Here is a 12,248-nt window from a genome sequence, read left to right on the forward strand (position 1 = left end):
CGAGGATAACTAGCCAGTTGAGATTGTGTGTGTACGTCCTTGAGAACTATAAGTCGTATGACTTATGTTGTCAGTTCATTTAAGCCTGGTCTTGCAAATTTAAATTAAGTTAACCTGCCCCCACTGCTAAAAAAAATCCTAAACTAATGATCTAACTGATGTTACTTTTCACAAGACATTATTTAGTATGTGGACTGCCCGTGCAAAAACGCCTGCCGTCTGCACTGTACAAGGGTTGAAAGTACATATTGATATTGCAGTATAAAAGAATGCAATTTATACCGTGAGTATATATAAATAAATAAAATGAAAAGCCTGCAACATGAAAATTAATTCATTTTATAACTCAATCAATAACTGAAACATTGGGAATGAGACTCTGCTTGGCACACAGAACTCCTTAATACCCAGAAATATCATTAAGCAACAAGAGATTGGACATCACTACATTCATCCAAAGGGGGAGGCTCCTGGAACGGTTTCAAGTCACATCTATTAAGCTAATATATCCTTAAATCAATTCTTCAAATGCACTGCAACTGCAATATACTGTATGTCAAAATAATGCTGATGTGATGTTTTGTCTACATTGTGCAGATCTAACTCTCTGTGGTACTCTTCTCATCATCTTTGGGTGAGCAAATTGCAGAGGTGTGCATTAATATAAAATCATTGTGGGAGGATCACGGTGTAATCCGCTCCTTAAAACTTCTGTGAGCCCTCCGTTTCCAGATATTATGTTCATTCTTCATTATTTGAGGGAACAAAAGTAGAAACACCAGAATTGTCCACCAAAGTACTGCTGTTACATGTAATGATTAGGTATATCCAACTCAAAGCAAACAGCAGTATACAAGTATTTGCTAAATCCTGATGAAACTGATTGGATTTGGTTACACAATACCAAAAATGTTGAGTTTCAGTCACGTATGTTGATGATTGCAAATGAACACACCATTCAATATCTGGTTAAAATTCTACTCCTTCTTTGTAAAATACCACCGTGATTTTTTGCTGACCTCCTCAATTAAATCCACCTCAGCCCTATAGGAAAGTTGTGAGAAAAGAAATCAAAAGAACAATCCACCCTCAGATATTCTTACGCTGTTGAAAATTATCAATATGTGATAAACAATGCATTCAAGGAGTTATTCTGTGATTGTTATAATTACAATTTTGTTGTACCCACTTTCTTTCAGCCTCCTCGTCTAATTTGACTTCGGTTAGTGATTTCCTATATTTCCCAGAGTGCTTTTCAACAGCCCCCAGAGAAAAGTACTGACAAGCTCAATGGAACAAGCTAGTAAGCATATCAGAGCTATATATATATATATATATATATATATATTTTTTTTTTTAAGTCAAGAGCACAGTGCACTTTAGTTAGAACACAAAATGTCTTGTTGCTGAATTGTATTCTGGTCTTTTTAGGCTACTTGGAGAACTTGGAGAAATTAGCATCACAGTCTGGTTAACAATGGATTGCTGCCAGAGATCATTGATCATTTAAAGTAAATGGGCATGCCCTTCATACCGGTCTGATGTCCTAAACCTTATTCCATCCTGCACTCTCTGCTCTCACAATCAAAATACAGGGCACAGGTCTGTCTCTCCCCAGAAAAACAAGACCAGGTTGAAACCTAGTATATGGCTGCACGGTGTATGATCAATGTGCTTAATTGTGGCCAAATTGTTAAAGAGATAGTCAGCGGTGGTGTCTATAACATCTCTTCCTGGATATTAAATGTTCATCTGTAGTCGTCCCAGTAATTTGTTTGTCGTGTACTGGAGTAGCATATCACATGACATGGTAAAGCTACTTTTGAATCAAATATTTGAGGCCTGCTTTAATTTTATGAACTCAACAATATAATCATGCTATTTTCAACAATTTATTGTGCTGGATTACTCATCTGAAGTGTAATTGTGTAATTAATGTTACTTTGTTAAACAGACCAGACCTAAGTTTCACCCCATGACGATTATAAACCACAGCCTCAAATGTTAGTCTTGAGGAGCTGCAGCATTTATTCATGGGCAAACTAAAATCTGCACTGTACATTTTTTTTTCCACCTGACAACTTTACCGTTTATTTCTTCTCTGCTCCCTTCGCCAACATCTGTCTGCTCCAAATCCACCGTCTCTTTCTCTTCAGAGGTGCACCGATGTGGAAACTGAGAGAGAAACTTAAGTTCCACTGGCACTGTTTCCTTGCGCTACTTTCAGATGGTTCTATTTAAAAGATGATTTTTCATTTCTTCATAATGTGTACTCCTGGTAATTTAAGTAGTCTATCTTCCCATCCCAGTTTTAACTCACACACAACAAACGGCGGCGGTGGCAACAACAACAACAACCGCGTACTGAGGAGGTTGATCAGCTGATTGATCAGCGATAGTGGAGGCAAAGAAAAGCCTCTTCCTCTGGGACGCCCTCTCTGCTCACATCAGACAGGCATTTCAATCCACTTAAAACACATCTTTCCACCTTAACTTTCAGTTAGTTGTTTATTGTTTGATTACTTTGGGCCTTGTCCCTGTTACCATTATCCTTTTGGTGGGTCAGTCTCTGTGTCAATGAATCTATTAACCCTACTTACAGCCCATGTCTGTCCTGCAAACGAGAATATTTTCTCTCTCCCTTGTATGCTTGCCCTTCCCTCCCTCTGTGTTTGTTTCCATTCTCCTGTGAAAGGTGTGCTTGAGCTTTGTCTCTTGTGTGTTTGTGTAGTCTGTCCTCTTTCCAGGTCTCCATAGTGAAGAGGTTGAAAAGGTTGTGTGGCTCAGGTCCTATCTATAGGTGGTACCTGGAATTTAACCCCATTCAGGTGAATTTCTGATTTGTGATATTGGCCTTTATGAATAAAATTTACTTGACTTGACGCCCTGGCAGCTCACCAGCTAGAGCGCAAACCATTAGAGCAACAATGGTTCGGGCCCCTTGTTGCATGTCTTCCCCTCCCTCTCCCCTGACTTTCCTGTCTGTATCTATCACTATCAAATAAAAGCAGAAATGCCAAATAAATAAATAAACTGACTTGACTATTGGGGAGTTTATCTTTATATTCTGTATAGTGGAAGTTTGTATCTGCAATGACAGAATGCTGATTTAGCTGTATATTCAAAGTGTGACTGCTGTCTGATTGCTACCCTGCTGTGTTCCAGAGTGCCATGCTGAGCCAGGTGACAGGACTCCTGCAACGGAAATCCAATCAGGCCAATCCTCCACGATCCCACACAATCCTCTCAGCCGCCGTCGTACACCGCCAACCATCGGTAACACACACTGCACTTGCCACACACACAGACAATGAGCTCTTTGATAGCTACGGAGATGGACACATGCAGATTAACCACCTTGCCTCCTCTGAACTTGGTACAGACGTTGGGGGGGCTTAGTGCTAAGCGAAACACTGAATCCATTCCAGCTACGAGGACTGCGCCGTGTAGCTGACCTTACATTCTGACCTCGCAATGCAGGTCACAGAGATGAATTTATCCCTTGGGGATCAACATTGTAAAAGCAAAAACACTCCCCCCACCATGGCAAACAAACCCTCCAGGACGCACGACTGGCACCAGTGACAAAAATAGCCCCTGCCTGTGAGAAAGATAACGCAGGCCATTCATCCCGGTCCAGGTCCCACTTTCTAGGGGCCTGAGGTTGAATCCTCTCTGGACCTGTGTGGAGGTCACACACAGACCAACCAATACTGGCCAGTACTGGATCAGATACCACTGGCTAAATGGAGGCCATTCAATAGTCCTCGTGTGTGTGGGTAGAGGTGGAGTAGCTGCTGGGAATTTGGGCTTCCTGTTAAAAACAGAATAATATCCACAAACACCCATGCAGAGGCAAGCCTGTCACACAACCTTTCTACCCAAGTGTGGGAAATGCACTCATTCTGTCATATGAGCTCATAGTCTTGTTATTTTCTATCCCCATGTGTGTGTCTTTGTGGGCTTGTGCATTCTGTGTTCTGGCTGCAGAATGAATTTGGGCTATTGTCACTGTGATCCTAATGGCCAGCATCTGGCTCTCTGGCGCTGTTTTTTATGTTTTGGGGTGGGGAGAGTGGGGGGTGGGAGTGAGGTGGGTGATCTGACTGCTTACGCCTCAAGCTGCGCAGCTGTCCCAATTACTACCTCTCTCTTCTCTCCTAATTTCCCCTCCGTACCCGTCTGCCTCTTCTACACTCCAAATTTCTGTCCCTTCCATCTATAGATGCCACTAGTGTGGGTTTGTACTTCCAGGATGCTCCCATGCTAGAAAGAGCCCTTTAGAGACCGAAGAAGGTTCAGATCCAGTTTTAAGTTTGACGCTGTGGGGTGCATAAGACTCAGACAGTGCAGTATATTGTCATGCGGCTGAGCCTTTTTAGTAGCATCCCTGAATCCCTCCAGCCCTCCATGCATGCTCTGATCCTGGCCTGAGCTGGGGACTCAGAGGGGCTGACAAGGCTGTTTGATGGGCCATAGGCACTGAGCATCAGGGGATTTTGTGGGTAGGTGGGTGGATGGTTGGCAGGAAGAAGGGGGGCTGTTTGTGTCCCACAGTGAGTCCCTCAGCAACCTCTGATGAGCTATAAATTCTCAGTGTGTGTCATACCCATGTGAATATAGTTCCTCCGTCAGAGAAGGCGCCACAAACTTCACTGCATTCTTCTTGTTCTGGTACTGAGTATTCACAGAGATACGGTAAAAACTAGAATAAATACACAGATAGACACATATATGCATATACATAGACCCAAATTATGGAAATTCACAAAGAAAGTGGTGCAACAATGGGCAGTTAAGTGCTTCCTACTGAAAAGGAGAAAAAAGGGGAAGGAGAGAATTTAAGCGTGCCTATTTCTGGACGGCTCCAATGAGCCAAGAAGAAATGTCGTAAGACCCAATTCCCGGCTCAGGCTGCAGCAGCAATAACTCCCCGAGATACAGCAAAAGCAAGCACACATAAGTGCGCACACACCAACACAAACACACATCCTGTCTAATGTGAGTGCACTGCGGGCTGGGCAGCCTCCCTGCAGGGCCAAACAGAACTGAGGCAGCACACTCTTTGAGGGGGAGATCAGGTCAGGATCTCTGACTGGTCTACCCCTCAACCCAAACCCAACACACATTCACACATCCTCCAAACCCACCTAAGACAGCTGTGGCTAAGGCACTATGTGATCTAGATCCAGTCCCTACACAAATCCAATCTGATGCCACATAGCTATCGGGCCAATCTCCTATTGTGCCTGTCTGACTGAATTCCTATTCAGAACTCCCCTTCTTCAACCCTGTCTTTAGACATTCAGCTGAATAAGACAGGTAGACAAGCAGTGATACATTTAGACAGGCAGACAGCAGGGCAGGCCTGCTGGGGCCTTTTCTTTTTCTGCTGCCGGAGAATGCTATCAGCCTAGATCAGGCTAGGCTGCTCAAGCTGAGCTTCAGGAGCCTCATGGCCCGGCTCGCTTTTCTCCATGGAAACCTGCCCCACGCCCACCCTGTGATTGGCTCGTACGATCACTAGACAGACACTCTGTCTTACAATACAGATAATAATGGCCCTCTGGTAGGATGAGAGCAGAAGAGTGATGGCAGAAATGCCTTTTTTCCTGCAGATGTTGCCCTTTAGAGAGGCTGCATTCTGCAAGCTTACAATAAACTAGAGACTACGGGTATGTGTTCCTACACAAGGCATGCAGTTGGCTAGCTCTACAGTCCCTACTCTGATACCAAAGATGTCATTAAGATTCTCCACAAAGTCATTAACATCTTAAGAGGTTAATGATTATTTTCTCATCTCTTTACTGGGGTCTTCAAAAGCCTAGAGGGTAGAGGAGACAGGAAACAGACATTAAACACCACTCCCACATGAAAAATGCCAGCCAAATGGCAACACTGAACATTGTTCCTTGAACCATATGCATGAACCAGCTACTCTTCCTCTTTCTTGTCTTGGCGGACCAAGTGTTTAATAAGACTCAGAAATGAAATTGTGTCTATGTATCCATACATAATAATTTCAGTCTTTCCCTTCTTCTAAGCAGATGCAACAAAGGCAAATACTTCTTTTCAATGGCTTCTGCTCTATTTACAGTACATTGTCTGGAATTGGGGAGCAGAAATACCCTGCACAGAGATTAACAATACCAACAAAACAATGCTTCCTCTTTTGGTAACATTGTTACATAGCTCGCTACAAGCATTGCTGTGTATTGCATAGACACTTCAATGTTCTTTTTGTTTGTGGCATGAGGCCCCCAAACTGGGAACATGTCTTCAAAATGTGTTGTTTGTTTCCTCCATAGCTCTATTTAGCCTTCTCTTCTCATCCATCTTACGTTTTCAAGAAAAGGATATATCTGGGACAACAGGGTGCAAAAAAGGGGTGTATGAACAGCACACTGAAGCCAATATCAAGCATTATACACACACTGTACAGTGAGCCAAAACACTGTGATGCTTGAAATTAGAATGGCTTTTCATGCAAACAGAGGCACTTGCTGTGCAGGTGACAGGCTGGTATTGCAGACAGAACTGAAATGAAAAACAAATCCAACTGCTATTTTAAATAAAACTCCACTTGGCAGTGGCTTGCTGCGCTAAACTAAACAGAGAAATGGAGCTTACCACGTGACAAATGTGCACAGTGGTAAATACAGATAAAACTATGAAATGAGTCACCGCCCATTTTTGCTCACTGCACCGCATCTAACCTCTTTGGCAGAGCAACACTAATATGTTTAATGAACCCATTAGTCAAAAATGAAGACAGACAGTGGCATGAGGCATGGAAGGTGGAAGCACAAAGGGCAGAGAGAGAGGGAGGGAAATGAAGGAAGGGGAAAGAGAGAAAATAGCTTTAGTAAAGCAGGGGGGGCTACCTCTCTAGAAAGCACATTCTTCTGTATCAAATATGCAGTAGTATGTGTTACAGCAGCAACATGGTAGCAAATGCAACATTTGTCCAATGCAATCAACTCAACAAGCAAAAACAACACAATCTGGTAAGGATTCGTCAAAAAACTCTAAACCTGCCATTTCGAGGGTTAATTTGAGTGTTATCACTATTATTTAATTTAAGGGCTTTATCAAAATTACACAGCCTGGAATGAACTGCACTAATGTAATTATTTGCACTGATATAAATGGGTCCACCCATGGTTATGCCTATTCATTCCCAAAAATGGAAAAGCCCAGATCAAAGCAAATTGTTGTCAAAGAATAAGTCACTTTGCTTTATGTAGAATAATTGGCCACTAATAGTTTAAAAAAGTTCAAATTCTATCTGAAGCAGCACAAACCAAGACAGATTTCCCCTGCCATGGCATAGACTGCTGTCATATATATATATATATATATATATATATATATATATATATATATATATATATATATATATATATATATAGCTGTTTACTTATTCATGAATGGGTAACTCAATCAATCTGCTTCCAGTTACCCAGGCTGACTTTATTAGATAACATTAATGATGCATTGGTTGTAGACGTGTTGAGTTTCTCCCTTGTCAGCAACTATAATTCAAATGAGAACACAGTGGATATTGGCTGCAAATGGATAGAAACTTAAGGGATAATTGTGGCAATATACAACACTATGAGCTAATAATTTATCGTCAGACAATATGCTATTGAAGAAATAAAAGAACACAATGTGCTTCACAGAGTTGAAATATGTCTTGTAATAACCCCTGCAGACATTAAGCGATATTAAATACTACAGTTGAGGGGACAAAAAAAGCCATACCTCATTCATATCACAAATCAATTTCATGTGAAAGCATTAACATATTGTACTTATTTTCCATTGAATCTGTCATATTAAATAAGATTTTAAAAAAGAGCCTTATAGCATACTGTTCCTTTACATGCTTCCAGCTTCAGTTCTGAGATCATGTCAATATTACACCCATCCTAAGAGTTTGCACAGTGAGCTGTACATCACAAGGTATTTGTTGGCACTTTTCAACACTATGAAGCCATACATCTTCTAGTGGTTGCCCCTGATGGGAATTGAACCTCTAGTCTTACCAGCACTGACGCCAGACTCTATCAGTTGAGCTACACTGAACACAGAACCACATGACCGTCTGTGCTATATTATCACCAGCACTGTAAAGTGTTTGTGAGGAGGAAAGCAGAAATCACCCTGCTTGCTCCCTCTGACTGCCCAGATGTGATGAAGGTGACGCTTGGACTGAGCGCAGCCGTTTTTATATCCTAATTACACATTAGAAGGAATTATTACACATTAACCACACCTCCAGGTAGTGAAAACAAACGCACGCCTGGCTGTGGTGGTGATTATTACAAAGCAATGCCCTGATACTAGCAGCAGTGCACCGAAGCTGAAACACAGGCAGCTGCTTTGTCTGCTCGCCACACATAAAACACATACATGTCAGACAGTGAAGGATACACAAATTGTCAGACACCTCCCCATGTCATGTGTCTGTACTTTCATGTTGTGTGCGAGGGTGGAGGTCATAATGCATTTCACTCTCGTTTAACGGTGAGAACTCATATATGCCTACGACAAACAGAAACCAAACGCACACAGACAGACAGTTAGCTTACAGGCTACACGCTTCTAGCCTTGTTGATGCCTTTAGCCTACTTGAATACCCATGCATTTACACTGCACGGTCCAGGTAATGCTGCGGTCTTAAAAGACGTTTCAGGCGAACTGCCGTGGTCGTTACGCGGAAACACTGTAAATTGTTTTGAACAGATATACCCACTTGCTTTTCTACCAACGCGAATAAGCAACAAAGGGGAACGCGAGGCAGTTTATTTGGATATAACGAACCGAAGTATCAACGGAGCATCCCTCTAAAGCATAGCAACAAAACAAAAAAAACAAGTAACAGCGTTAATATAACGGGACCAGAAATCCCTACCTACCGTGACCGCTATTTGGTCACCGTGATCTCAGCAGCGACGCAGTCAACAGGCCGGGATGTAGCGGGGAAATCTATGAGCTGAACCTCCGCGGCTCCTACATTTCCGCCATGCAGCAGGGTTATTATCACCTACCGTGACATGATACACCGGCTTCCAGCGGCATCCGACCGGGGCTGCGGAGACTGGGGTCTGACGCGGCGGCAGCCGAGATTTGTTGCTCCAGAAAATTGAGTAGAAAGGCTGCGGCGGAAACAGGAACTGGGAGAGCTGGGATCTCTGAATACGGCGGTCGAGGCTGCTCTGTGGGGATCTGCTGGATGGCCGGTGGTGTCAACGCAGACCAGAGAGGGGGGAAACTTCATATCCGGTCATTACCTTTCAAAATAATAGTCTGTGCGGTCACAAAGTAAAGCAACTCTATTGTTTCTGCTATCAACAGCTAGAATTGAGTTAGTTAGAAAGGTGCAGTTGACTGTGGCAGCTGTGAGGGAATTATATATTATTTCATTCTAATTATAGCATTAACACTATTAATAAAAACAAATGGCTGTGCTCTGAATGTGAACGTTGTGGTAAAATGTTTGTACAATTCTTTGTTAAATTTGGGATTTCCATTTTGCGTTTTGGTGACCGGTCTAAGTTAATTAATAATAGTATTATTTATTATAGGCCTACGTAGGCTACCAAATAATAGATAATAATAATTCAGAGATAAGTCCTTATTTCCTTTGATACATTTGGGGCTATTTCTACCACACTGAAATTGTAGAACTTTTATTTAAATTTGATTTATTTTATTTGTTGCATAACTATCTATATAGCTTAATATATCTATGCCCTGTGCAAATACTTTAAATGACCTCTTTGTTTCAAAATGGCTATACAAATTAACTTGACTTTCATGTCCAGATTCAGACATTTTAATGGGGACTCATTTGAAACACAGTGACTGTTTTCCCCGCATCACCTACTTTTTGTGTGTAATCATTGGGTAATTTATTTTGAAGACACGGTGGTCTGATTTCCTGATTGTGTCTGACTCTCACTGGCTAACTCGACTTTTCTTATTATACAGCCATAAGTAGGATGGAGTGGAAGCTGCAGTGCGCGCACCAGTGTCAGGTTGTTGTATTGCAGTCGGGCTCATAGACACACAGACCTAGTGCTATTGGGGCGATGGAGGGCGGGCGTGTGTGTGTGTGTGTGTGTGTGTGTGTGTGTGTGTGTGTGTGTGTGTGTGTGTGTGTGTGTGTGTGTGTGTGTGTGTGTGTGTGTGTGTGTGTGTGTGTGTGTGTGTGTGTGAGTAGGCCTACTTGTAATCATATTGTGGGGACAAAAATGTACTCATATAGTCACATCATAAATGTAGACAAAAAAATTGGTGCTTATGGTAGACCATCAGAGTAAAGAGCTTAATTTTTGTTTAGGGTAAGTCTTAAGGTAAAGGCATGTATGGTTGTGGTTAAGGTTAGGGTAAACCCCCCCGGGAATTAACATCATTGCAATGCCCACACAAGTAAAAAAAAAACGTGTGTTCAGAAAAGTGTTTTCATAATGACTATTTATTGTTTCAAAGAAAGCCTGTGTCATTTATTGTACGTTGGGAACCCCCCCCGGGCAATATTCCATTCATCTCCATTGTGTTGAGGTGATGGCAGAAATCTCAGAACCAGATGTTTCAGTACCAGGCCAAGTAAAAGCAAAACTCTTTGCAAGGTTATATACTTGTTGTAAGAGCAATTACAACTATATTTAGTTTCAATGACAATTTGAATGAAAAAATATAAAAGTAATCTAAGAGCAGTACACTGTTTTTCCCAGCATAAGTAAAGTATAAGTTATAGGATGAGTACTGAATGACTTTTTACATAATGCAATTTACAGATCTGCATATATCAGCTTTTGGAGAGGTTGATTATTTTTACAGTATATTGTAAAAGGCCTGGTGCAAAGTGTCATTTACATTTGTAAATAGTGTAGCCTAACTGAGTGGACAGGGCTTCTGGACAAGTCATCAGTTACGCAGCTATAAACCACCAGACATAATCGAGCTGGGCAGTCTTCCTGTGGAGACCTGCTTAATCAGTAATTCACAGTCATGGTTCAGATTACATGACATTCATTTTAATTTGGTTAACTTTATACAACAGAAATGTTTCTTAATTGGAAACTGACTCAACAAAGACGTTTCACATTTGCTTTTTAATGTATTTTGCCACAACATACAAATCATATGTATCATAAGTATGTTTCCAAGCAAAAGGAAAGGAAAGAAAAGCCAAGGACTGTGTGTGTAAGTGTGTGTGGATGCTGGTAAACAGTAAACAGGCTTTCAGATAGTAATTTGTTGCCCTTGAAAATGTAATTTACTGTACCACTCTCCGTGAACTACCGCATATGGATGTTTTTCTATCCCCCTTTTTCAGTCTCACTTGAGAATTAAGCCACTAAATTCATAATACCCAAAGGCTTTTCATTTGTTGTTGTGTTTCCATCCATCTTTGAAAAAATAGCCAGCATGCCTCTGAGAGATCCCCCTTTCAATATTGTCATTCTCATTTAGTGTCAAAAGCCTTTGTGGTGCAAAGGCCACAGTGCACTGTCCCTGAGCAGGGAGGGGAGAAACCACTCTGAAGCATTTTCCTGTTAGTGTAGGTGTTAGTTTAAAGATGAAATATGACTCAGAAGAACTGTCAGTTTAAGTATATCAACCAGGCTTAATCTCATGACTCATGGTTAAAAGGGTCACCAATAATTGTCGCAAGCACACATGCATGCAGAACACCAACCGTACATGCACTGCTGCAAAGAAACACCGACCCCCACGACCCTACCAACCGCACACACACAATAGAATTTCATCAGTCAGCTGTGATATCATCAGTGTTGTTCTCTGCGTGGGCGAAGGCAGGTCGATCACCCCTGACCTTTTTGTATTTGCTGACCTTTTCAGATTGAGACACTGAGGAAGAGTTTCTAAAGGAGAACATGTGAACTCTATTCATCTGAAGCAAAAGCTGGAGTTGAATGGCGCAGAACCAATATGGTGGAGATGGAGCACCAAGCGTCTGATGCGACATTATGTATGCAAATGTAGATCTGAGATGTGGGCAGCAATTCCGTAAGCAGGCTCGCGCAAATGCATATCTGGGTGACTGTCACTTTTCATGCCTCACGAAATGCATCTCATGCTATGAAACAGAAACAAAATGGAACAGAATAATTAAAATCTCATAAGAGTATCATTAGCATATTCATTTGTAACACTTGGTAAGGAAAGCATCATCATGGCACTTGTTAAAATGTATTATGTGCTACAAAACA

At 41.7% G+C, this 12,248-nt stretch overlaps 1 protein-coding gene across 3 annotated transcripts in view; it reads right to left on the reverse strand.

Moving 5' to 3' along the window:
- Positions 1 to 9,259, reverse strand: part of fut8b (fucosyltransferase 8b (alpha (1,6) fucosyltransferase)) — a 98,465-nt gene extending 89,206 nt beyond the window's left edge. The window contains exon 1 of one of the 3 annotated variants that reach the window (XM_039781886.1): positions 9,057 to 9,259. The gene's annotated coding sequence lies outside the window, so the exon portion shown is untranslated. Of the gene's footprint in view, positions 1 to 8,920; positions 9,005 to 9,056 lie in introns of those variants that run through there. The other 2 variants (XM_039781887.1, XM_039781888.1) reach the window with 2 other exon arrangements.
- Positions 9,260 to 12,248: the final 2,989 nt, after the last annotated feature.

The sequence above is a fragment of the Perca fluviatilis genome, chromosome 18 (genome assembly GCF_010015445.1).
Source record: "Perca fluviatilis chromosome 18, GENO_Pfluv_1.0, whole genome shotgun sequence".
NCBI lineage: Eukaryota > Metazoa > Chordata > Actinopteri > Perciformes > Percidae > Perca > Perca fluviatilis.